Source organism: Lactuca sativa, chromosome 4 (assembly GCF_002870075.4).
Source record: "Lactuca sativa cultivar Salinas chromosome 4, Lsat_Salinas_v11, whole genome shotgun sequence".
Lineage (NCBI taxonomy): Eukaryota > Viridiplantae > Streptophyta > Magnoliopsida > Asterales > Asteraceae > Lactuca > Lactuca sativa.
In genome coordinates, this window is record NC_056626.2 from 64,457,962 (window position 1) to 64,471,223 (window position 13,262).

Genomic DNA, 13,262 nt, shown 5'->3' on the forward strand with positions numbered 1-13,262 from the left:
CAAATTAGAAAATTTAGATATTGTGAAAGTTTAGTTGCACAAAGATCTACGAACCTCTGTCTCTCTAGTTCCAAAGTGTTGTTTAATGCATATTTAAAGGTTTCATTTTCCTTAGTGTCAACGGGATTAGCCACAGTTTTTTCTCTAATTTAGTATTCCTTAGTTCCAAATCTGTGAATGTTTATATGTTAATGAAAGTATATATGAAAAAAACCTTTATAATGATATTCTTATTCCGTAGGGTTCTGTTAAGAAAGATTGGATTCCTTTTAGGTAAAGTTTTCTCTTCACTTAACATGTACTAGTAATCATCTGTCAAAAAGATCAACAATCATAACCTGAGAGTGAGACAACATAACACATTGTCTATATTTCTTTACATGTTATGTGATTTGTTAAATATAAAAAAAAAAATGAAATTGCAAAAAAGATTTGGAACTTTGAGAAGCTGAACATATACCTGACATCTCAATATATCATTCTTGGCTTTCTCATTATCCATGCCACTCCAACCATCAAACCGAGAAAAAATAACAACTAAAAAATCAAAGTTGCCACAATGAGATATTAATCCAGAAAATGAATAATATTATCTAGGTGGTTTTAAGAAGCACAGGCTCTTACCAGCACAATATAGAAACCATAATTTTTTTTCATTTCCCTATATGAGTGGGCATGAGACTGACAGATAGAGATATAAAGAAGAAAAAATAAACCAATACAAGTCATGCCTAGAAGATCAAATAAACCACAAATAAAAAAGTGTGAAGTTACCACCTATTCTTTGTATTTACCTATTGAAAAACTTGTGCAGCCTAATAAAGTTTTAATTGATGAAGATTGTTTCAAGCTTCTTAGTATTCCAACCACCTGAGTGACCAAACTTGTTGCTACATCAATCGAGAACTTATTCAGAGGTAATCATTTGATTTTCAAAGTTATTCGGAGGTGATATTGTAACATCCCAAAAATACAGGCCAAAAATTTCATTTTTTAAATACGTCATTATAAAACCAACAGTGTAATAAAACATCTGGAATATCATGTCATGTCAAAACCAAAGTAGAAATAATCAAAGTTGTTATCATAAAACAATATCAGAGTGTAATCCTAAAGATCTCATGTGCGGAAAACCATAGTGTGACGTGCTGCGATCAAGCCGACTCCTTTCCTTTAAACACGAAGTACCTGAAACCAAAACTAAAAACCGTAAGCTGACCTACCCGTCGGTCCTAACAACCGACCCTCGGGGACTATTCCACCCCTACTACTACTATCACACATATCATAACATAAACATACTATTAGACATATCTGGGGTGTCCGAACTACCCTTCGGTCCTAACAACCGAACTTGGGGACTATTCCCCTCCTACTACCACTATCACATATAACATATCGTGCCAACATATAAACATATCTTCACACACTGTCAGACATATCTGGAGTGTCTGACCTACCCTTCGGTCCTAACAACCGAACTCTACTACTATCACATATAACATATCATGCCAACATATAACATATCAGGTAGTAGCAAACCTAAATGATATCACAAAGACAATCATCTAGCACACAACTCCTACTGGTGGTCCAGCATTATGGCCGTAGACCCACCGCTACTGGAAGGTAACTTACCTTACACTGTTGAAGTCCCGAAGACACAATCCCACACTTGCTGAAGTCCCGCAGACTCGACCCCAGCTGCTGGCTGATAGATTCCTAAACTGTCAACACCAAAATAACACCCAATTAATAATTGGGTCCCAATACATAAACATAAGTACATTCTTTGGGTAATTACTACATTACCCCTAGCTTGGCTTATTCAAGCCTAAGGCCCAATCCATAGGCCCAAAGTTAATTATAAATCAAAGCCCAACACATGGCCCAATTTTCCAAATTGGGCCAAGGCCTATACATGGTCTCATTCTAAGCCCAACATCATATAATCATTTAGGCCCAAACTATGGCCCATCTATGGCCCAATTTTCCAAATTGGGCCCAATCCCCATACATGGGCCTTACCCTAGGCCCATTAAATTACTCTAGACCATTTGCTTGATCTTGGATAGCCCATTTAATAACCCAATCATCAAGGCCCAATAGAAAGGCCCAACAATAAACCCAAGTGAAATAAGGGTTTCACATAAAATGATGATTAGGGTTAAATTTCCTACTTAACCCATTAAGGAATTAATCCATTAAGTCTAATATTGCTTAGATTATTCATTGCCAATGAGTATTATTTAATATCTCAATTTATTAAATAATTCTCGTGTGTGTGACCCGATTAATTCTTAAAGTTAGGTTTTCATTGACATTAGGATGTTCCAATCTAAATATTAGCCCATTTATCAATTTGTTGGCCTTTTATGACAATTAGGGATTTATTGGGCCTAATAAGCCCACTAAAATCTTATTAAGCCCATATGGGTTTTATTGGGTCCGTTAGAGTCCATTAAGCTTCATTGGGCCCACTAGAGCTCCTTTGAGTCCATTAGGGTTTCTAGCACTCCAAACGAATCTACACAAGAGGCAAAGCGCACCGCCACCCGACACGGCATTCGGTAGCGGCAGGAGGCGGCAACCACCACCCTAAGGTGGTGCTTTTCCATTTTCTTTTCATTACTCTTCTTTTTGTTACATTTTACAATGATAAAACCCCAAATAATCACACACACACAAATAAAACCACGTACACATAGCAACCTAGTGGCGACCAGTGGTGGCGAATGGCGGTAGCCACCATGGCTGGCGGCCATGGTGGGTATCTTTTCCATTTTTCGGCCTTCAAACACACCCTACACGACACCCACTCTACTGAAGCAATAACCAACGCACACAACATGTTGGACATGAAAAACATCCCATCGGACATCTCGAGGCGGCAACATCGGCGGTTGTGATGACAGCCAGCACCTCACGTGGTGGTGGCGGTGGTTTACCTTGTTTCCCTGCCCAAAATAACACACACATTCCACTGTTAGCTCCAAAATCAACCCATAAAGGCGAACACACGCACCATCAGCCACCTACAAGGTGGCGACAGACGGCGGTGGCAACTCAAAACGGCGACCACAAGGCTGCCGACGACAGCAATCGATATATATATATATATATATATATATATATATGTATATATATATATATATATATATATATATATATATATATATATATATATATATATAACTCCAGCGCACTAGAAATAGCGAAGGATAGGAGAGGGTAAGGTGGCAGATGGGCCTACCAACAGTTTTCCGGTCGCTCCCGGCTCTCACAGCAACAATACGCACTCAGTTGTCGGCCTTGGCGGCCAAACCGGTCATGAAGAAAGAGGGAAGGTAGCGGCTGTTCCATCGCCTAGGGTTAGGGTTAAGGGTTAGATTAAATACCCGGCACACTTGAAACATCCATCCATAATGGCAGTATCGGCCCCTCCCTCATGAAATGATTTCAAAATAAACCCCATTAATTACCTTTTAAACCCTGACCTCGAAAATCCCTTTCAGATTAAGTCCCCTATTTTACCAAAAACCCCCATCTTCTAAAATCTTTACAATTCAGCTCCCTATGTTACCCCTTTAGTCCCCAATATCTTAATTATGACATATTCAAACGTTCCACCTCTTTTCCTTTCAAACTAAATCCATATAATTACCACGGAGCCCTTGTCTTCATAAATATTAACAAACTGAGTCCGACTCTCACACTTTTAACCACCAATTACTTAATTATGCCAATTTACTCCTTGAAACCACCCCCTGCATATATAATTATTTATTTTAGGCTACCATTTGCTCATTAATTTATTTATTTAACATAATAAATAAATGGGTGTTACAACTCTCCCCCACTTAAATTAGATTTCGTCCTCGAAATCATTCATTATCCTTCCTTACTCACCCAACCACTCTGGTAACATGGTCACCATCATGGCCACACCCTAGCCTTCCCAGGGTAGCCATAACCAATCCTCGTAAGGCCCTACAATCCATAGATGAACGAATTTCTCGCAACAAGGTAACATTTACTCGATCTGAATCTGTTGTCTCGAGATGGTCTGAATCCCTGGCAGACCACTCATACTGAACCATTATCGTTGGACCCAATCCACTTTATCCTTCAACTGGCTACTCAATTTCCGATAACTCGAGGTTCCCATTATAAAATGGGATCACCGACCTAATTATCCATACAGATCACTTGTACCTGGCCAAGGCCCAGATACTCCTGCTGTGAGTGACTTGTCACTCTGCAATAAACCAACTATTCCGTGTGTACTAACAACCTAAGACACAAGTACTAATACTGCCCAGACTCTGAAACTGCCCGAACACTGAACTGCCTGAAGCAGTATGTTGCCACACGGCTGCTTTCCAAAATCTAATGAGATCTCCCTGGTCCCCATTCGTTCACTAATTATCTGAAATATCGGGTTCCTGCCCGGCTGCGGAGCCAAAGGACTCCCACTTAGTCTCCTTACACGACTTCTGAACAAAATCCTTCTTTGGAACTAGTTGCCACTAGTTATCATGCCACTATGGCTCTAATAACCTTCCGATCCAACTGGTCAGGTCCATGCGTCAAATCTTTATATACTCAAATCCAAGACTAAAAGTGATTGCTACCTAACCAATGGTAGCCTTACATCACAAACGCCCTTAAGCAGTCCATTACTTCCCTGATCTTATAACTGTATCGGCGTTTCTACAGTCTTATCACTGGCTCAGCCATGTCTAATCCATCTGGGTAATACCGAAATCCAATATCTGGATTTCCATATCTTCATTGCTGCACCCAAACTGGTGGGTACTACTATTCATTCCGCATTTTAACAACACGCTCATGCCATCTATCATCCTAGTGAAAGCTACGGCTACACCCGCAGACTTACAACACTCTATCACTATCTAGCTGCTAGTGAATGCTACGGCTACACCCGCAGACTTACAACACTCTAATACTATCTGGCTGTTAGTGAATGCTACGACTACACTCGTAGACTTACAACACTCTAACACTATCTGACTGCCTGGTGAACGCTACGACTACACCCGCAGACTTACAACACCCTAACACTATCTACCAACCTAGTGAATGCTACGGCTACATCCGCAGACTTACAACACCCCTCACACTATCTGCTGCTAGTGAATGCTACGGCTACACCCACAGACTTACAACACTTTCCATGCTATCTGACCGCTAATGAATGCTAGGGCTATCCTCATATTCTTACAACACTTTCCATACTATCTGACCGCTAGTGAATTCTACGGCTATCCCTGTAGTCTTACAACACTTTCCTTCTCGGGTCGAACACGCATTCGACCTAACCCTGAACTGAACTTGAGTCCTAACCGGAACTCTAACCTGGTTCCCGAAACCTGCTATCATGTGACCCCATTGTATCAATACCGCACCCATGCCCGTGATTAAAGCGACATGGTAAACCACGAAATCATCTACACCCTCTGGCAGGGTGAGAATCGGCGCCTCGCACAACCGCTGTCTGAGAGCCTCGAAGGTTGCCTGGTGCTCGGGCCACCAATGGAGGGCCATCGACTTCCTGGTCAGTCGAGTCAAAGGAACCTAAATCTTGGAAAAGTCCCGTATAAATCTTCGGTAATAACCCGCTACACCCAGGGAATTCCGAATCTCAAATAGAGACCTCGGAGTCTCCCACTGCATCACAGCCTCTATCTTGGCCGAATCAACTAGAATACCCTTCAGGTTGACAAGGTGGCCAAGAGATTGCACCTTGCACAACCAGAACTCACAGTTGGAGAACTTTATAAAAAGTCTCTCCCCCACTTAGATTCGACTAAGTCTTCACATTACATAAGAATTGAAGGATTTCCAATCCTTCTCGCTTTCTAATATCCCACTGATGACAACCTGTGCCTGCCAATGCTAGCGTTTAATCGCCGATTAAACCTTGAGATCTCCCATCCTCGGAAGTCTCGATGAGTACTCTTGAAATCTGATCCAGTCTGACACCTCATTCCATCTAACATGCTGTCAATTGAAGACCTTAATCTTCACTCTAGCTAACGAATCCTCGTCCCCACTCCTAGTTTTGCAGTACCACTAAACTCCAACCGAACACAACCCATGCGAAAACACAATTCTCTTGAACATCCAATGACCAACCACTTATGCATCTAACACTCGCGACTGACACTACCCTCTTCCCGTCACCAGTTTTGTCCTAGCAACGGTAGTGCCTTGAACCCCAAAGTTCATCCATAAACAATTACCGACCACGCCTGAACAATGATAGAACCCCTGAACGCTGACTTCACTGGATAACTATAGCCCTACTCCTGACCGAGTATCATCTGACTAATTCTTTTGCACATATCCTGACAAAGATCTGGAATAATAACTGTACACGTGAAACACATTCCGCAAGATGCATCCCTCTGTGGGTTCATCAAGGACCTTTCGGCATGCAGGATGGAATATATGATCCTTGATAACCCAAACACTACCAGAAACTGACCTGAGATCCGACTTATCCAAACTCACTCGCAATCCCAAAGCGATACGTATTCCCAATATCCATCTAATAAGATGACATACCCGCAACATTGGGAGGAATACTGATCCCCTTCTGCTGACATGACCAATCTTGCTACCCTGTATCAGCCTGAACCCTTGGAGTGACAAACTCCCTCGTGTACTTTCTCGTATGCGCTGCACTGACTCAGGCCCTGTGGCCTTTCACCCGATGATCATAAGTCATGGGTCTCTTCTCGGGACCCTCTTCTCAAACCTCTCTTCTCAAAGCGCTCCAAATCGATCCCGCATCTGCAACTCTTGGAAATCATATCCTTCAGGGTCTGACACCCTGTCACACTCACTACCTCACTTGCCAATGGCTAAGCTGCAACAACTGGAACATCCTCTGTTCCCAAACTGGGTCACAAACTCTTCCCTGAAGCTTCTTAGATTCTCCAAGACTCTCACCGAGTCGAGTATGGATCCTGTGCTTTCAATAGTATGGGCCCAATACTACCTTCAACACCTATCCATACTTTCCTCAACAATCCTCTCGGATCCTACAAGTCACTTCCTCAACTGGTACACCGAAGTATAACTAAGCCTCACTATTAACTCAATGAATTATATCCTAGGCTTCCCTAGGTTCCCGAACTCACCCAGTCCTCAGCTACTGAAAGATTCCCAATAATGTTAACTAGCTACCTCATGAATATAGCCACATGCAACAGAGATCAGATAATCCTTCGAGTAAGAGACCCATCCCTAGAACGGTTGGACTCAGACAAGAGCTGCGCAATAGGGTCAAGTCTCTCACTTTGAGATTATCCGGCCTGTGTCCCATGTGACCTAGCATATTCATTTAATAGTTAGCTCACATTACTAAGTGTCCCACAAAGCACAGCGCAAGCAACATTCAGACAATGGAAAACCTAACCATCATATTCCAATCTGATCATTCTATCCTCTAATCAGGAATCTATACATGCAATTCAAGTGCTCATACAATCAAGCATAACCTAAACAGGCTATCCTATCACTGGCTAATCAATACTAGCATGCAAGTCTACAAGCACATACAATAGGCATATAAGGCATCCTCCTAGATCCTTAGCCCTAATCTAGCATGCAATACTCATAATCATATCATATCATACCATAACATAACATGTATGGGTATCTTGGGGAAAACTTACTTGAGCTCGGCTGATTGCACGCATCACACACAATGTTCTTCTCAAAGTTCCTTTCTCTTTTCAGATTCTTTTCAAACTCCTTTTTATAAAATGGTTTTACTTTTGAAAATTTTCATACCAAGCCCTTAGTTTGAGTTCAGACATACCCGAGAGTATGTCCGAATCCCTCAAACCAAGGCTCTGATACCAACTAGTAACATCCCAAAAATACAGGCCAACAATTTCATTTTTTAAATACGTCATTATAAAACCAACAGTGTAATAAAACATCTGTAATATCATGTCATGTCAAAACCAAAGTAGAAATAATCAAAGATGTTATCATAAAACAATATCAGAGTGTAATCCCAAAGATCTTATGTGCGGAAAACCATAGTGTGATGCGCTGCGATCAAGCCAACTCCTTTCCTTTAAACACAAAGTATCAGAAACCAAAACTGAAAACTGTAAGCACGAAGCTTAGTGAGTTCCCCCATCATACCACATACCATACAAGCGCATACCATATATACTGTCGGGCAATTCTGGGGTGCCCGACCTACCCGATACGGTCATTATGGGGTGCCGACTTACCCGTACGGCCATTCTGGGGTGCCGACCTACCCATGCGGCCATTCTGGGGTGTCGTCCTACGCGTGTCAAGCCATTCTGGGGTGCTAACCTACCCATGTCAAGCCATTCTGGGGTGCTGACCTACCCTTCGGTCCTAACAACCGACCCTCGGGGACTATTCCACCCCTACTGCTACTATCACACATATCATAACATAAACATACTATCAAACATATATGGGGTGTCCGAACTACCCTTCGGTCCTAACAACCGAACTTGGGGACTATTCCCCTCCTACTACCACTATCACATATAACATATTGTGCCAGCATATAAACATATCGTCACATACTGTCAGACATATCTGGGGTGTCAGACCTACCCTTCGCTCCTAACAACCGAACTCTACTACTATCACATATAACATATCATGCCAGCATATAACATATTAGGTAGTAGCAAACCTAGATGATATCACAAAGACAATCATCTAGCACACAACTCCTACTGGTGGGCCAGCATTGTCGCCGTAGACCCACCGCTACTGGAAGGTAACTCACCTTACACTGCTGAAGTCACGAAGACACAATCCCACACTTGCTGAAGTCCCGCAGACTCGACCCCAGCTGCTGGCTGACAGATTCTCGAACTGCCAACACCAAAATAACACCCAATTACTAATTGGGTCCCAATACATAACCATAAGTACATTCTTTGGGTAATTACTACATTACCCCTAGCTTGGCTTATTCAAGCCCACGGCCCAATCCATAGGCTCAAAGTCAATTATGAATCAAAGCCCAACACATAGCCCAATTTTCCAAATTGGGCCTAGGCCTATACATGGTCTCATTCTAAGGCCCAACATCATATAATCATTAAGGCCAAAACTATGGCCCATCTATGGCCGAATTTTCCAAATTAGGCCAAGCCCCTTACATGGGCCTTACCCTAGGCCCATTAAATTACTCTAGACCATTTGCTTGATCGTGGATAGCCCATTTAATAACCCAATCATCAAGGCCCAATAGAAAGGCCGAACAATAAACCCAAGTAAAATTAGGGTTTCACATAAAATGATGATTAGGGTTAAGTTTCTTACTTAACCCATTAAGGACTTAATCCATTAAGTCAAATATTGCTTAGATTACTCTTTGCCAATGATTATTATTTAATATCTCAAGTTATTAAATAATTCTCGTGTGTGTGACCCGATGAATTCTTAAAGTTAGGTTTTCATTGGCATTAGGGTGTTCCAATCCAAATATTAGCCCATTTATCAATTTGTTGGCCTTTTATGACAATTAGGGCTTTATTGGGCCTAATAAGCCCACTAAAATCTTATTTAGCCCATATAGGTTTTATTGGGTCCATTAGAGTCCATTAAGCTTCATTTGGCCCATTAGAGCTCCTTTGAGCCCATTAGGGTTTCTAGCACCCCAAAAGAACCTATCACAAGAGGCAAAGCGCACCGCCACCAGACACGGCGGCCGGTGGAGGCAGGAGGCGGCAGCCACCACCCTAAGGTGGTGGTTTCCCATTTTCTTTCCGTTACTCTTCTTTTTGTTACATTTTACAATGCTAAAGCCCCAAATAATCACACACACACACACACAAATACAACCACATATACATAGCAACCTAGTGGCAGCCGGCGGTGGCGAGTGTCTGGCGACCATGGTGGGTATCTTTTCCATTTTCTGGCCATCAAACACACCCTATACGACACCCACTCTACTAAAGCAATAACCAACACACACAACATGTTGGACATGAAAAACACCCCATCGGACATCTCGAGGCGGCAGCATCGGCGGTTGTGATGACAGCCACCACCTCACGTGGTGGTGGCGGCGGTTTACCATGTTTCCCTGCCCAAAATAACACACACATTCCACTGTTAGCTCCGAAATCAACCCATAAAGGTGAACACACGCACCATCAGCCACCTACAAGGTGCCAAAACATCGCCAAAATGCCACTGAGGTGGCGACAGACAGCGGCGGCGACTCAAAACGGCGACCACAAGGCTGTCGACGACTGCAATCGTTATATATATATATATATATATATATATATATATATATATATATATATATATATATATATATATATAACGCCGGCTCACCGGAAATAGCGAAGGATATGAGAGGGGAAGGTGGCAGATGGGCTTACCAACGGTTTTCCGGTCGCTCCTGGCTCTCACAGCAACAATACGCACTCAGTTGTCGGTCTTGGCAGCCAAACCGGTCGAAACGACGTTTCCGTTGGTGGAGCTGTGATGGCGAAGTTCCACAGCTAAGCATCGATGGTTGGAGGTGTTCCAAAGGTAGCGGCAGCTACCGGATATGAAGAAAGAGGGAAGGTAGCGGTTGTTCCATCGCCTAGGGTTAGGGTTAAGGGTTAGATTAAATACCTGGCACCCTTGAAACATCCATCCATAATGGCAGTATCCGCCCCTCCCTCATAAAATTTCAAAATAAACCCCCATAATTATCATTTAAACCCTGACCTCAAAAATCCCTTTCAGATTAAGTCCCATATTTTACCAAACAACCCCCAGCTTCTAAAATCTTTACAATTCAGCTCCCTATGTTACCCCTTTAGTCGCCAATATCTTAATTATGACATATTCAGCCCTTCCACCTCTTTTCCTTTCAAACTAAATCCAAATAATTACCACGAAGCCCTTTTCTTCATAAATATTTACAAATTGAGTCCGACTCTCACACTTTTAACCACCAATTACTAAATTATGCCAATTTACACCTTGTAACCACCCGCTGCATATTTATTTATTTATTTTAGGCTACCATTCGCTCATTAATTAATTTATTTAACGTAATAAATAAATGTGTGTTACACATATTTTACAGTATATTAACCTTGGAGACATTATACAAAGCAAACTTCCAAGTGTGAAGCACATCATGCAAAATGATAATACAGAGAACAAAAAATTCAGCATCAAATCTTTCGTGGCTCTTTCTACTTCCATGGCATTGCTTCAAAGGTGTGGCTTTTAATTTTTTATAGAATATGCCATATTGTTTAGTGTTCCAATTTGGGGAATGGACTGTATTTTTATCTGATAATAGAAAATTAACATTGTGATATTGTTGTTCATGATGTGTAGATTTCATTCAAGAAGAACCATGGTGAGTGGGTAACCCCAGTGAAACCTAAATTGGGTGCACGTATATCAGAAAGGGTATTTGATGTCCTTAAAACGTCAGAACAAGACATGGATCCTTTTGACTCCATTAAGACTCAAGTAAAAGAAGCTCTCTCTTCTCTCTTAGGGGTATCACTCCTCTCCCTCTTGAAATACATTTAGTTTATTGTGGGTAAAAAAAGTAAAAGTTTTTTTGTGTTATAGGAAAATGAGGTAACTGTTTTCCCTACTGTTCCTGGACCTCCACCTAAATTGCAAACAAAGACGACTTCTTTGGAGGCTTTTCGCGCCAGGGCATTCTACTTGCTTTCTAAAGCTGGAGTTAGGGGTGTTGAACGGGTAATTTTTTCGGGTTTCAGGTAATTCGGGTCGGGTAATTCGGGTTTTTCATGTTAGAAAAATTACCCGTTACCCTACCCAAACTAAATTCGGGTAATTCTTGTTTGGGTAATTCGGGTATCGGGTCGGGTTTGGGTAATTCGGGTATTACCCGAAATATATAATTTTTTTTTGAATTTCACCTGAAAATAAATTTAATAAAATAAATACGTCGTGCTTTATTAGTCTTGTTTATATAAACAAACGAGACATAAACGAAGTTACTCAAGCTTTGAACATTGAGATTTTTTAGTTAATAGTACATGAGATATCAAGTAATAATTTAACAACTTAATCTAATCTAATAAGATGTTAAAAAAAACAAATGCCTAAAGATCTTAATTTAAAAGTTTAAAATGTTTAAGATAAATGTAGCTATAAGTTTTGCAATGTTCTGAAGTTTCGTCAAGATAATGAGTTTGTTAGTTGCAATAAAAACTATAATTTAGAAAACAGTTAAGTTTTAATGAACGTGATGATATATAAAAATAGTTTTTAATATTGTTAGTGTCGTAGTGTCATAATAAATATATTTATGTTTTACAATAATGATAGTTAGTTTAAGCGTAATCATATACTTGCTATATAGTACAAGATCTACAAAAAAAAGAATTTTTAAAATAATTTGGGTAATTCGGGTATACCCGAAACCCAAAAATGTACCCTTTACCCGACTCGAAAAAAATCGGGTAACCCGATTACCCGGAAAAAATTTACCCGATACCCGATTACCCGACCCGATTTAACCGATACCCGAAAAGATCGGGCGGGTAATTCGGGTATCGGGTATTTTTGACAGGGCTAGCTGGAGTATCTGGATTCTGCCAGGTCAGCATGTAAAACCATTATGTTTTTTTTTTAAATTATTTATTAAAAGATTTAAAACGCGGTTTGCTTTATAGGTGACAATTCCAGTAGGGAAATATGAGGATCTTCCTGTGTCGGTTTCTATGTTGGCAAAGCATGGTTTAGATAGGCTCCTACTAAATCTAGTTGAAACCCTTTATGAAATTTTGCAAGAACAAGTTTCCACTGTTGAAAAAGTGAATTACTAGATTTAGAATCCTCAACGTAATTTAAATTGCTTTGTACGTATGAATATGTGTATTGATACACAGTGATATGTATATGAAAGCAGCAAGTAAGAGTCAAGTACAAGTATCTCTCTAAATCAAAAGCCTCAACGTATACAGTGGACCTACTCTATTACAAAATTATTATGATGCTTCCATTTCCAAAAAATGATATCCGGTTTTTAATATTAATGTCAAAATATGCTGATAAAATACGAAATTTGAGTCCCAAATACTCTTTGAAATCATTGGCGAGGGAATATATGGCACTGATCAAGGTCTCAAAAAAAAACCCTAGCTAAGACTTAGAGAATTTAGGAGAAGCAAGAGGCCAGGTCGACAAACATCAAATTAATTAAGCAAGATCTGTGAAATCGA

General features: G+C 40.8%; 1 pseudogene; it reads left to right on the forward strand.

Annotated features, from left to right (window-relative positions):
- Positions 1-727: 727 nt before the first annotated feature.
- LOC111885642 (amidase 1-like) lies at positions 728-12,866 on the forward strand (annotated as a pseudogene).
- Positions 12,867-13,262: the final 396 nt, after the last annotated feature.